Source organism: Apis cerana, linkage group LG4, assembly GCF_029169275.1.
Source record: "Apis cerana isolate GH-2021 linkage group LG4, AcerK_1.0, whole genome shotgun sequence".
Taxonomy (NCBI): domain Eukaryota; kingdom Metazoa; phylum Arthropoda; class Insecta; order Hymenoptera; family Apidae; genus Apis; species Apis cerana.
Window position 1 is genome coordinate 2,490,908 of NC_083855.1, and position 15,204 is coordinate 2,506,111.

At 35.6% G+C, this 15,204-nt stretch overlaps 1 protein-coding gene across 2 annotated transcripts in view; it reads left to right on the forward strand.

The window, feature by feature from the left end:
* LOC108000095 (transcriptional activator cubitus interruptus-like) overlaps positions 1-15,204 on the forward strand; it is a 177,327-nt gene that overhangs the window by 79,708 nt on the left and 82,415 nt on the right. The window contains exon 1 of one of the 2 annotated variants that reach the window (XM_062073541.1): positions 12,516-14,638. The exons of the other annotated variant lie outside the window; for it this stretch is intronic. The gene's annotated coding sequence lies outside the window, so the exon portion shown is untranslated. Of the gene's footprint in view, positions 1-12,515; positions 14,639-15,204 lie in introns of those variants that run through there. 2 annotated transcript variants of the gene reach the window in all.

Genomic DNA, 15,204 nt, shown 5'->3' on the forward strand with positions numbered 1-15,204 from the left:
TAAAATTGCTCGATCGTAGAATTTTTGGGATTTATTATTGTGCAATAAAGGGAAAAAAGAAAGGGAGAAGAAATGGCAAAATTGGGAGAGTGAAGGATTGTGAGGTAGAAGATTAAACGATGTAGAGAAATTGAAGTGAATAGCAAGGATATATTAGGGAAATTGTCTTCTATTACTTGATTGCTCTCGTAGAATTTTCAGAATTTATATGCAGTATCCTGTTCGATAAAAAAAAATAAGGAAGGAAGAAGAAAGAGAATAACAAAATGAGATGAATATTAGAAATATATTAGAAAGAGAATTAGTTTATCACTAATTCCTTTAATAGAATTTATTTGTGATTTTATCTATTCTGTGTATAAACGAAAGAGATGAATATGGAAAGTAAATGAAAAAATTGGAAGAATATAGAAAGTTGAATTTTAATATTTCGTATTCTTTCGAAAAATATAATTGAATAATTTTGAATAGAATGACTGTGACCGATATAGATAGATGTATTAGATGTCTCATCAATTTATCAATAACTGATATTAATTCATTATAACTTTTAAATTCCCAGCAGATATACAATAACTTTTTTTATTTCTAATTTCAAAAATAAAATGAAAGCTTATCGTAAAATTAGAATTTTGGTGGAATTTTGAAGTAGATAAATAAATATTTCAAAAATATTTCAACTTATAAATTTAAGTTAAGAAGTATTACATACAATAATATAGATACTAGATATTATTAACAATGCCCAACAATTGCTTATTTTCTATTTACCAGTTCTCAAGAGATTGAATCTTCTCGCGAGAAAAACTTCAAGAAGCGATCAGACAAGTAAAAAGCCAATAATTATCTACGAGGAAACTATCAAAAAGAAGCGAGGGAGGTTACTCAGCGCCGAAAGGGCCGGGTATTATACACAAGATTGGGCCTCATTACCGGCACGCAGCTGCTCCAAGGCTAATAAGCCGTCACAGCTTCTGTGCAAACGCGTCTCGAATGCAAATGTTACCTTTTCTCTCTGTAAGAAAGTGCGCAATCCTCCCAGACCTCGATGAAAGAGGGAAGAATAGGGGAACTGCGCCTGAGAAAGAAAGAGGGAATATAGAGGGACGCCAGCTTCCCAATAAAAAAGATTCAGGTAATGTAGATCTATATATGAGAGAGAGAAAGAAAAAAAGAAAGAAAGAATCAGTCTCTCGAGATCGACGACGCGAGACAGTCGATCCTCCTCTCGCGATATTGTTTCGTGACTGTTGAGGTAAATTGGGATAAACGTCCGGGTGAAAGTATCGAAGTCGATTGGGTTCGTCGAGCAATTCCATTCGTGACTTCTAAACAGTGCTGCTGTTAGAGTTTAAATTAGCGACTAGTACAATTCATGCAATTCTATTAAATGATTTTATTAGACAAATAGAGAATTATAATTGTATACGTATAGAAATATTCATTTGCTCTTTAAAAAAAATATATGGATATATCGTTATTTAATAAATGTATTAATGAACAAAATTATTATAATTAGTATCTAAATGTATGCAATGCAAATAAATACAATGATGTATGATATATATTAAATTTAAAATATAAAAAAGATATAAATATAAAAAAGAAACGGCAGCATTGAATCAGATAAGACACAGCTTATATCTACTCATTTCAATCTAATTAAAACAATAAATCGAAAACAATCGAATTGAATATCAGATATAATGGAACATTATATTAAAATTTCACAATATAAGATTTACGTTGAATTAATCTCGAATATTATTATAACATTTATTACCACTAGAAAATACGATTTATATACTCTCCAATTTTCGAAATCTCAATTGAATCCATTAAAAAAAAAATTTCCAAATCGAACTATTCCCATTAATAACACTATTGTATCCATCAAACAGCGTTCCAATATACTTTAATATCCCAATGATCCACTTTCTCATAGCATACGGCAGCACCCACACGATCTTCGAGATCGTAGATCGCGCAGAAGAAGGGGGGAAGAACAGTTGGTGCGGGCGTAGGAGTCGCGTTATCCCGAAAGTTTAGTGGCTGGCGCGAGGCAGAGCACGAAACCGGTAGTAAAGTTATTCAGAGGGCAGGCAGGAGAGAAAGAGAGAGAAAGAGAGATAAAGGGAGAAGAGGAAGAAGAAAGAAGGTGGAGGCAAAAGGCGGCCGGGTATCCGAGTACCCGAACCGATCTTCACAGATAAGGGCAGAAGGTGTAACTTACTAGGCCCCGTTGTATACCTCGATACATCGTGCCTTTATATATCCCCGTTACATGCCCTTCTCTGTATTCCCTCGGCTGCCCTCTCTTCCGCCACGACCCGTTTCTCTCTCCCTCCTCTCGCGCCAACCACCCTCTTCCTTCTTGCACTCCCTTTTTATCTCTCGAACCTCGATGCTTCGCGACTATTATGTAGCTTGTGAATACTTCTCCAAGTATGTGTATACATATTATACGTGTATATAAGTGTGTCGAGTATGTCGAGCGTGGAGTATGAGTATGTGTATACGTGACGTGGAAACGCAGAGAGAGAGGAGGATGGTCGCCGATCGTGGAAGATCGTATAAGAAGCTCCGAAATATGCTGCCGCATGCCGGCCGGTTCCACGAACACAAAATAAAGACAATGGACGCGTCTTTGGTTAGCTCTCACCGCTTAGGTCGCGGTTCGAACGTTCGTAACTGGCTCGTTTTCTTACGTGGATAATGGAGAACCCCGTTTGATGTTGAACTTAGCGTCTTCCTTGGAGAATTTGTTTGGGTTGTTGCTTCTTCAGGAATGAATCAATTTGTGAATTGAGTAGCGTAGCTTGAATAGAATTGTACAATAGCTTTTTTTTTCTGGAAACACTATGATTATTGGATGTTTACAACGATCGAGATGATTATTTGAATTGAGTTAATTTAGATTGAATTAATTTATATTTTATATATTATTATGAACATTGAAAAGAGAAGTCAGTTTTGCTTGAAAAGAAATAGAAGAAGTCTTCGACGATAATATCAATTTATAAGATTTATTTTTTATTGCGTTTTTCAGTAATTCAGAGAAAGAAAATTTATAATATGTGGATCAATTTAACATGTCTTTCTTTAACTGTAAGATTAATTATTATTTTTTTGATAATTCTTTGAATTGTCATTCATTAAATATATAAATCAACTTTTCTATAACAAAAAGAAGCTATAATTTATTCAATATTTGAAATCCTGTTAAATAAAAATCAAACATGATTTACATCATTCGAAATATGGGTCAAAAATTACCTGACTTCCAGCACGATGATTAAACTGTGTAAGATAGAAACTTAATTGTCCAACAGATTATATCCAAATATGAAAATTTCCTTAAAAACGCATGATTCGATAATCATTTGGGGAGTCGTAAACTGGATGTAAAATAATATTCTATAACCGATCGAGGATCCCGAATTTTTGTTGTCTCCCCTATCCGGATAGATATTCACGAAGGAGCCAAAACAGCTCGTTCGAGATTTAACGCCTCAATTACGAATTCATCGCTGGAGGCAATTCGGCCAGTGATGGGATGAAGACGATTTCAACCGCCTCGGAGCAACACGAACACTGCCGAATATATTGAACACCTTGCAACATTTTAAAGGGACCCTAGCCTTCGTATATCTCGTACACCGTAAGTTCCTCCTGACAGCCGAACCGCCGTAAAACATTTGAACGAAACAATAATAAACGGGTTTGGTATTTCGTTCGCGTCAAGAGCCTTGCTTTCTTGCCGGAGGAAGAAGAATTGCGAGAGGGAGTTTCGTGGAGGATCAAGAATCGCTACTTCTTCATCGCCTTTTAAAATCTCACACGATTGAATCTATGATATTTTTTAAAGTTCAAGTTATATGCGAGTCTTTTTCACTCGTTTAGAGAAAGATTCGAGAAATTCTTAAAATTTAAAAGAAGAATAATTCTTGTTTTATTTGCCGCAAAATCACAAAATTTCTCAATCTCTTGGAAAGTGGAGTTAATTTTTCAAATCATAATTTAGAACAAACTTTTTCAATTCGTAATTTAATTTTCTAAAATTTTTAAATTATGCTCATAATTGGAATCTATTTTGATAAAAGATGAATGAAGAAAATATAGTAGATTGAGTCATGAGCCCGGCTTTACGTTGCGCGCGCGAGAGACACCCTTTTCCTAGGGCCTGATCCAGATTACGATCTCGAGGCGCTCTCGCAATTTGCATGGGGTGTAGGTTTTTGAGATTAGAAACGCACACATGACCGTAAACGAAACGTTTTTCGTGGCTGAAACCGGCCGATACCCGCGCAATATCGGAGATGTATGCGTATGTATATGAGAACGAATTCGTGGCTCCTCTTAATACTCTTGCTAAGACGATTTATCCTCGACGGCTCGATCGGCGCAAGCAAGAAGACAAGAGGACGAACACGACCGTTCAGGCTGAATACAAGATTGGAAGAGAGAATTCTATTGCATTTTTCAAAATTCGTTCGCTTCTCTGATGTTGATTATTATTTTTTTTTTTTTGAAATCAATATCGATATCATTGATTGATGATTATTTTAGACGATATCGTTTAAATTTTATGTAACTCGAGAAGTAACTGAGTTTCTAATAACTTTCTGACAAGAAGATTCTAATTATTTGGCACGTAAATTAAATAACAAATTTATCAGATAAAGATGCTGATTGAATTTGAAAATCTTTTAACAGAAGGAATAAAAAATATAAAGTTTCATCAGTATCGATACATAACAATGAAACATAATGAATTTCTGAAATAACAAATATTTAAGAAATAATGTTTTATCTTCTCATATCTTCCTAAAATCAAGTTTCAAGCATTCCCCAAAATAATTATTAGCTTCCTCTACGACTTCCCTAATTCCCATCTTATCCAATTACCAAGATCAAGCCATGTAAAACCAACTCCTCTCTCCTTCCAAAAAGATTCTCCACCTTTACCCGATCCCCTCCTTCCAATCTAAGAACACGATCATCCGAAAAACTCACCTGCGCTTCGTGTGTGCAACCACCGCGACTTCGATTCGACCTTGGACCATCCCCGACAATTAAGCGGAGAGACAGATGGCCGGAGAAGAGGTTGACGCTCGTTACATGCGTCCTCTTCTCTCGCCGAGTTTGGATCACGTGCTCGATCTCTCTGCACAACCGAGCATCTGCCGAAATAACGACTTAATTTGCTCGGCCTAATCCGGCCAAGGTGGCGGAATGGGCCTTTTCGATACGTTTCTCGGAAAACGAAGCTTTTTTTCACGGCGTTCCCCGCAATAGCTACCGTGGTGGCAAAGAGCGATCTGACTTTTGGAAGAAATTCGAGATTAAAATCTTGGTTCTCGACGTTAGTTGGCCAAGGACGTTGGAGGAACAGCCTCGCTCAAGTATCATTCGTGGTCGTCCATTAATATCTAGTATACATGCTACATGTCTCGTTACACAGGTTCCCTCTACTGGGTCAGACTCACTCACGCGCAAAGAGGATTATTATGTTGTTTCTATCAAATCGTGGTGGCGGTATCTCGAGATTGCTGGCGGTTTGATAACGAGTGGCGGGAACGAGAAAATCGTGTTGTGGTTGGATGAAGATATTACGGGGCTTTGGCTGTCGTTTGCTAATGAAATGAATGTGAAATGAGTGGAATCAGTGAAATCGCATTATTAATAATTGCGAAATCAATTACGATTATGTAATTTTAAAAAATTTTAAAACATTGGAAGAATATTAATAATATTGTGTTGTTAAGTTTTTAAATAAAAAATTGATCATTATTATAATATAATTGAAATAAAATTATAATTTTTTGTGGAAAATTTATATGAAATATTAAATTTATTTAACGTATTATACATTTTTTATTGCAACTTAAACATGCGTGAATGATCAATTCTTTGCGATATGGAGAACGTTTTATAAATTTAGAATTTGGGATTAAATTTTATAAAGATTAAAAATATTAAAATAAAATAGTAGAGTTTTAAATCAAATATTTTCAGTTTTTATTATCAAGAACACAATTATATGACGTCCTTAATTTCAATTAATTTAATAATATTCTAAAATTGATTATAATCAAAATCTTCTAAATTAAAGTATAAAGTTCGAAAATATTCAAAATCTGGATAGTAAAATTAATAATATTTTTGCTTCTAAAACTTCGTAATCAAAATCTTTCATTACATGTTTCCATCAATTTATTTTCATTAATTTTATTTTTCCATCTTTAAATATTTAAGAAACTAATAAAAAATTATTTATAATGAAATATTCATTATATGATTAAAAAAGTTTCGGAAGCGCATCAGCCACGTGATGGCCATAGAATACACGGCGTCAGGTGTTCTCCGTAAAAAAGTCCAAGTATTGGAACGATAAGCGCGTAGTTGTCTACGGAAGAAGCCAATTTCGTTCGAAAATTCGTGCGGTCACTTAAATACGTTCTGAGATAATCAATGATTTCAACGATAATCAAGTTTCAATAATTTCAGTCTCTAATTTTGATCTGTTTTCAGTTTCAAGAAACAATATTGTTTGCGCCTTTTCATCTTTTCATCATATGTTTTTCAGAATTATCAACTAATCATCTGTTCTTTTTTCTGTTTCAGGTGAGTATCCTGACTTTTTGTGATTTAGTAAATTATTATTATGGCTGTGGTGAGTATTGTGAAAACATTTATAATTTATTAAACGTATAAAAATATATAGAAAATACATAATATATAAAATATCTAAAATTAAATATTTATTGCAATATTCAGAAAAAGAACTAAATTTTTGTTTGATTCTAGTAAAAATTTTGTTAAATTCTAGTAAAAACGAATTTACATAAACATGTAATAACAAAATTAAAATTTAAACTAAAGATACATGAATTGAATCAGAATGTAAATTAGAATTAAATTAAATATTAATTATTTTTCGCATATAAAATTACAAAATCTATTTTTAATGTAATACTTATATTTAACTAAAAATCTACTTAACTAAAAATCTTTTAGATAAACATTTCACAATCATTTGTAAATTTATTGCAATGAAAAATCATACGTCAAAAAAACCAAAAATGCAAAGTATGAAATACAAAATAAATACTTCAGCATCTAACAATACTTGAATCTTCTCAAACATAATCAATTCTTCCCATCAAACGCGAAATTCTCACAAGAGGAGGTTCAGGTTAGAAGTAGGCATGGTGGCCATCGCCATTCCGTCCGCCGGTGGTTACCCGTGCGCGCGTAATCGTGGTCGCGTACGCGCCTGCGCATCCCCACACGATAATCCTTTATCGCTAAAGAGCCGGAGAATTGTAGGCAGATACGAATGCGATTTTCAGAACCTGTTATGGTCGTTCCGGGGCCCTCCAAGGTGGTCTACAATTGCAGTAATAACTCAATTATCCTCTCTGGGGCCTGGGTATCCGCCTATCTGCCTCTTTTACTCTCAAATCTCTCACTCGGCCCCCTCCCTTTATCCTCGTCGCTCGAACGAAACCGCTGTTTAACCCTCTCGTTCCCCTCGTGGCCGCGGCCTCTTCCTGCTTTTATCTCGATCCCTCATCCCACCCTTCATCCACATCGCCCGCCTTCCCTGCCCTACACAGGCCTTCCTCTCATGGTGGAGAGGAGCGTAATAATCCCTTCGATCCCATCACGATCTCGACGTTCACATATTATTAGGGGCTGCGAGGGGCATAGCCACGCACCAGAGAATCGGCACGGAATCGTAACGAAATCGTACAATTAGTTCGAACGATTGCCCCGCAATGATGACTTCTCTCGTTGCTCGCGGCTTCCACCCGGTGATAGCCCGATATGTTTGCTGTTTTTTCGAATCGAAGGTGCCGTGAGGTTTCGGGATAGGTGGATCAAGATATTGAGCGAGCTGAATTGGCAGGTTTAAGATTGGTTTGAGAATTGTTATTGACTTCGTTTCGATTCGAAAAGATGATCATTGCCTGATACACCTTACATTTTATATCACATGTCTTATCATAATTGGCCAAAATATTCACAAATCGAATGATCAATTGAATATATCGAGTGCAATTGGAATAAAGCAATAAGTGATGATTTCAAAACATCGTGGCGTTCCATATATATATATACACATATATATGTAAACAAAGTGTTAATTATTGTGTTAAAATGTGTTCTTATAGAAAGAATTCTTTACGAGAATTCTTCAAAGTAAACAAAAATCTCCTTCTTTTCTCTTTGCTATTTCACTAATTATTTTTTTGTAGATAAACAATATTAAAAATATAATATAAATTCATATAAAACGCGTAAAATAACATCAAACATCAATAATCATTTCAAATGGCAAACGCAAAATTCACCGTATCGTCCATTATTTACAATGTATATCCGAAAATGACTCGTATTATCACCATAAGATTCCACCATCATCCCCTACTTCTTCACCGCCATTTCAACGATCCAAACTCTTAAGCAGCCATCAACCCTCGCCATACGTCCTCCACAAGCATCTCGCCGCTTAATCGCGAATATCTCAAGCTCAGCTTGGTCCCAACATGGCCGCATGAATCACTAGAATCCCCATCAACTCTGCTAGGTGGCGTCGTTGAATGCTCCGCGTGCGTCGCAATAAACCATCGCGTTTCGAAAGGTAGACATACCGTAAGGGATTCGCGAGAAGATCCAAAGGAAAACACGAAGGAAGAAATAAAGAGTGATCGAGTAAAAAATCATGTCTGTATACGTGTGCATGTATGTGACCGCGTGCCAGAGGCAACACGGTCCAGTCCAGTAAAGGGGGTTAAGCCAAAGCCCCATTGATCATAGGATCCACGATCCCATGCCTCTGACCGTAAAGCCTCGTAAGACCCGCGTTGGGAAGAGAGACGAAAAAAGGCCGGAAACCGAGTCAAGGTGGGAAAGAGACGACTTCTCGGGTGAAAAGAAGACGCGCGCGTGCTGCGCTTTGAGAAGTGAGTAGAGGTTAGATGGAAAGAGAGGAGAACGTCAGACTCCCATAACCGTGAACTCTGCACGCCGTGGCTTTATGGCGGTACGACGACGTGGAATTACCCCCGTCGTAAGCAGGTATATACTTAAATCTCGCGTTCATGCACGTAAGTCGCGCACAAAATTGCACACGGGCCCAATCGAGATTGTGGAAAAGCGGGCTCTCGACGAGCGCGGCTAACGCGTATGCTCGCGCACGCGCTTGGGTTAAGGCCTTCATCGAGGCGACCCCTATGGGGGTGTGGCGTGATTTACCATTGGGAACGGTGCCTGAGTCTCATGCTTTTATGCGCGCCGCCGTTTTTGATGGGTTCGCCTGTACAGCTATGCGACAGATACTTGACGTGGAGAAATATCGAGTTGTCTGCTCGCGAACAATTTGCTGTTTATGAGAATGTGTGGGGTTTTCTATCTGTTAGGAAGTGAAGTTATGAGTTCCTCTTGTGAGAAGGAGAATGGTTTCTCTGGTTTGATGTTGGTGAGATTTTTTTCGTTAGAAAAAATAGTGTTTAATTTTAGTGAATAATTTTCGTTTTTTTTTTATAAAGAGAGTATTTTCGCGCTTGATGTTATATGATGTAATATTTTGTTAAACTCGGTAATAATTTATTTTTGATAAAACAGATTTAAAATTTTAGTATATTCTGAAATATTTGTTAAAAATATTAAAAAACAATGTGAATATTTGTAAATTATTGGTTATCTTGAAATGTTAATTTCAATTTATTATTTAAATTTCTCAATTTTTTAAAAATATTGATTTTGTGATGAGAATCAAAGTATTTGAATAAAAAAAATCATAAATATAATTTGTATAAACGATTTCTTTTTTTATTTTGGATTAAAATTCTTCAGGAAGATTGAAAAATACTTCAAAGTAAATATTATATATATATATATATATATCGAATTAATATTGATCTTGAATTTTATTTTTTAATATATAACTAATTCAATATAAAATTTACTTCGCACAACAAAAAAATAAATGAGAAGTAATAACATAATAAATTATTCTTTTCCATTCAAATTTTTCAATGATAGCGTTAATGTTAATGCTATTCAAAATAGAAATAAATTAATGAAGAGTTTCATGAAAAAAAGATTGTACAATATATACAAGTGTTGCATTAACGATTTAATCAAGATGTAATCAATTAAAATTGTCACTCGCTGTTGAAAAGGTTAAAAGAACGAATAAAATTATGAATGGAAGTGTTGCGATAACGATCTAACTTCTTGAATTCTCGGTTTGGATAAATAATTCAATTAAGGATTTCTCTCTTGAAAGAAACATAATTACGTAGGGAAATATTCTACTCACCATTTGATTGGGAATTGCCACATTCATGATCTTCAATTGAAATTCAATATGTATACGAAGAACGATAAATAATTAATGAACTCTCTACGCTACCAAAGTACAAGCAATTTGTCATTCGGAATTAGTATTCGTTTTTTTTTAGATTTAGTGCTGTGTCTTTCGAATTTATACAGAAAATTTTAATTAATTTATTTATTTACAATGAAATTATTTACATGAAATACAAAGTATTAAAAAAAATTAAAATCGAATCTCGGAAGAATTAAAAAAATGATTAAACTTTGAATTAAAAATCCACAATATAATTGAATATTTTTATATTTAATCTTCAATTGTCTTTTCAATAGTATAATGTAAATGTCGAAAGTGATATTTTGTATACTTTCATTTCATCGAATAGAATATTTCGAAAAAAAAGAAAAAGAAAAACAAAATTCTGAAAAATATAAAAAAAAATCTATATTAAATTCTTCATACTATCTTATTCTTTATATTAATAATCAATAATCCATCAAAATGATTTTCGAATATTTTAATGCTATTAATAATATTTAAATGATTTTAACCTTTGTCAATTTAACCTTTGTGAATTCTAAACTTGAAACATATACATCAATAGCAAATATGTCAAATGACAATGACCTAATTGGATTTGAAAATTATTTGAAGAGAAGATATTTTTTTTATTAATAATAACAAATAAAAAAAAATTATACACAAAAAAAAATGAATTCAATCCAAAATAATCGTACGTTTTATCATACGAAATATGATCACAAGCACTACCAGCGAAGTTTACAAGAGTTCCGTGAAAACGCAATTAAATTCAATGGGGAATCGATTACTCACCGAGTGGCGATAAGAGAAGTTGCAAATTATCGGCAAACATTTTATCTTGTGCCCACGTACGTCGATCGAAGTCGATTCGAAGGGCGATATTTAGATCACGCCAGTTCGTAATCGAATTAAACTCGAATGTAAGAATCTCAGAGGCGAGAAACGCGATTTTTCCTCCGGGTTCGGTTTTAATCTGAACGCACGACCATCCAACGATAAGCGCTCCGATGCAAATTTAACGATACCCATTAAGGGAGACATCACGGTGAGGCGCCTTAATGACAGTCCTTAAATCCTCGAGATTCGTTCTGCGTTATCTTCTGCGTTTGAGGGGGGGGACGAGATCGTTTAAGACGATCGTCTCGCCGCCGATAAGATCGGATTGTGATTCGTTGCGTTAATTGCTGGTTATTTTTTTTTCCCCCTTTCTTTTTTTAACCGTTGTTTCTTCCAAATTTTTTTTCTTTTTTTTTATTTTCGTGGAAATTACAAGTCGATGTGTCACGTTCTATGAGAGAAATCGATGGAAAATCGTGGTGAAGCGAGATAGAGTTTTAAAGCTCGTAAATTGAGAACAGTGGTTTGTTTTTTTAATTAAGTAGCATTCGAGGTTTATAGGAAGGTGTTACGTATTTTATATAATGGGAATAGTTGCTGTTGTGATTGTGAGAAATAATCTTGGAATTTTAATTGTTATTTAAATAGTGAAATAATTTTCTGGATTATTCGGTATATATATGTACAACTTTTATGAAGAATGGAAAATGAAAATGATAAGGAGAAAAATGTGTGTGTAAGTATACACATTATTTAAAATATAAAATATTTTTTAAAATTTGAAATCGATAATGAAAGAAAAATTTTAAAAAATTTCAAAAGTGAAATAAAATGAAAAAAAAAAATATAATATATAAGAAGAAAGAAAAATAATAGAAAAATATTCGAGAAATATTAATAAAAGAGAATATAAAAAACGAAAAAATCATTGCTAGATAACCTCATTTTACACTGAATAAAATTAATTTATAATTGTATTTGTTTACGTTTGAAATAATTCTCTCTGAAATCTCATATCTTTTCTTCTTTTTCATTTTTCATTTCGTAATATCTTCATATGTAGAAATAGACAAAAACAGCATATGTTTCGTGTTGAGACTTTAATTGTATAGATTTGTAATATTTCAAAAATTAATATTCAATATTATTACGCTCAAGAAATTTATTTTGTAATTGTAACATCAAGAAAGCAAAATTCAAACGCAAATAGTGTGATAATCAAAAATTAGATATAATTTAAAAAATGCAAAATATATAAATCAATATATTCAAAACAAAAAAAAAAAAATAAATTGAAACAAATTTTTAGCGTATTTTTCTAACCATTTGTGCAAATAATTTCGATTACATCTCAAATCTTACAGATCAAATCGACCAATAAATATCCTATAATAATAAATATCTATAAACACAAGTCACAAAACTACATTTAAATCACGCAAAATCGACTACGAACTCATAAGTACAAATTTCTCGGCGCCCAATCCTTTCATCAACTCCGGGAACAAGTCTCGCTTCCATCCACAGGTTCATCATTGTATACGCAGAATAAATGAGGACGCTGGAACCCCCTAATAAATACCGAGTTTCTCCATCACTGGCGTCCACCTTGCTTCCACCCTCTCCAATCAGGCATCAGACACGATCCTCAGGAGGTAGTCAGCCAACCTACTCCTTCCTTCCTTCCTTCCTTCCTTCCTTCCTTCCTTCCTTCCTTCCTTCCTTCTTTCCTTCCTTCCTTCCTTCCTTCCTTTCTTCCTTCTTTCTTTCTTCCTTCCTTCCTTTCCTCGATTCCTTCCCTTCTCTTCCTTTCTTCCTTCCTTCCTTTCCTCCCTTGCCAAAGCAATCTTCCATCCCCGGAGTAAGACATTGAGGCACCTGCTAGAGTCCAGCTCAATCAGGGAGTATAGCGTGGCGGAGAGGAGGCAGAAGGCGGTAGTGGGAGAGCTTGCACGGTATACTCAGGGAACTGTATCCGGACGGGGCAGGGGCCCTCGACCGACTGGGTGGTCCTACCGCTTCAGTTGTGTTCCGACGCGCTTCAAGCCAACACTACGAACACTATTTCGATCCACCACGGGTGTCGTGTGCTGCCTCTCTCGTCCAACTGCACTGGGCCAGAGCCCCAGACCGAACAGGCGGAACAGGCCACGCCGTGGACCTTCCTACCGGTTCCACGCACCCGTTCCTTCGATCGTCGACGAGGAGGGACACTTGGATCGATCATCTGTGGTTTACACACGTTGTCGTTTCACACTGTCGTCTCACACTCGTCCATCCTCCGCAAAAGGTGATTTTAACATGCGCAGGACGGGCATTTGATCGCGTTTGATCACGTTTGATCGTGTTTGATTCCGTGATTCCCCACTCCACGCAAGCATTTTCAAAGGTGACAGGGGTGAAGGTTGCACGGGCGGGGTTCACAGACGAGGACGAAAAGGACGGGACGTGTCGCGGACGTGTTGGAATGGGAACGACAAGAGAGATTCGGAGGGATTGGTTTAGTCGGAGCTGATTGGCGAAGGTGAAAAGTGTCGGAGGTAGAAAGCTCGTTCCGTGGGAGGAACCGAGTGTGTGGTGCTGGGGAAGCCGAGCGTCTGTCAGACTCGGGGATCTGTCAAGCCGAAGGATTGGCCGAAGCCATCGTCGAGATTGTTAATAGCCGCTGACGACTCGTGAGATGAGAGTAGTCATTCTTGGGCCTTCTCGAAATCTTGCGCGAACACATATTTTGATTATTGTTTCGTTCGTACGAATCTTATTTTGAATTATTTGGTGAGGAATACAGTAGTGATGAGGAAAAGTTTCACGATGTAAATTGTGCTATCAATAAATCGGAGAGAATCGAGAGGGATTCCCGAAGCGCGAGTTGACGATTTTGTTTCTCCGTGAGAGGCGATCAGCCGATGATCGGTTGCGGCCGGATAAACGACGAGATAATTCGTTCGGCGGTGAAGTGAAACGATTCGATCGGTAGGTGCGAAGGAAGGAGATGGTATAAGGGACGATAACGACAAGGTGGCACGCGGGCTGTAATCAAATGCAGGTTTATTTAGAACGGGCGCTTTGATAAAGTGGTTAGTGCGAAAGCGTGGATCGAGCCAATCATACCTGATTGCCTGGACGTGAGTTGTGCGAACCGAGAAAGAGAAGAAGAGATATCGTGGAAAAGAGATAGAAAGGAGCTTCGCAAGAGAAATCGCTTCGAGTTGCTTGGACACGTACCCAGATGAAGACGTCCGATGTTGCGCCACGTGATTCGTAGATCGATCCTCGATTTCTCGATTCGATAGACTTTGCCGATTGAGGGACGATTATCGTGAGTGGAGGAGATCAGCTTCTGCTTGATATCGTGGCTCCCGATGGACTTCAAAATGTGAAGATTCTCCCTTTCGGGAGTGGGGGAACAGGGTGAGTTTTGATTATCTTAATGAAATTCATTTCAAAGATTTATCGTTGTAGAGTGTGTGATACCGTAAAACACGTGACAATTATTTGTCTATTATTTAAAAATTTATTTCGAAGTTAAAGGGAAAGGAATTAATACGAGTATTGGTCGATATTTGAAAATATTATAGGAAATATGATGATGACAATTTCATATAATCTTGTTTTAATCATTAGGAATAATCTTGTATCGTTCGTTTAACACGATTATCGTTCTATTCTATGATTATTTCCCATAAAACATCAAGAAATAAATTAAATTAAATAAAAAACACAAATATTTTTCTTTACTTTTAAATTCAAAAATTTTGTTTATCCGAAACGAATCGATTGATCCAATCCATTTAGTTGCTAATTATGATGCTAATCAATTAATAAAAATTAGATTTAAATTTACTGTAAAAAAATATAATATTTTTAATGTACTCGTATAATATCGTATAATATGTTACATACTCATATAATAATAATTTAAAATATCAAAGCACACGAAATATTCGAAACTCTAATCGCCGATCTGTTAGAAAATA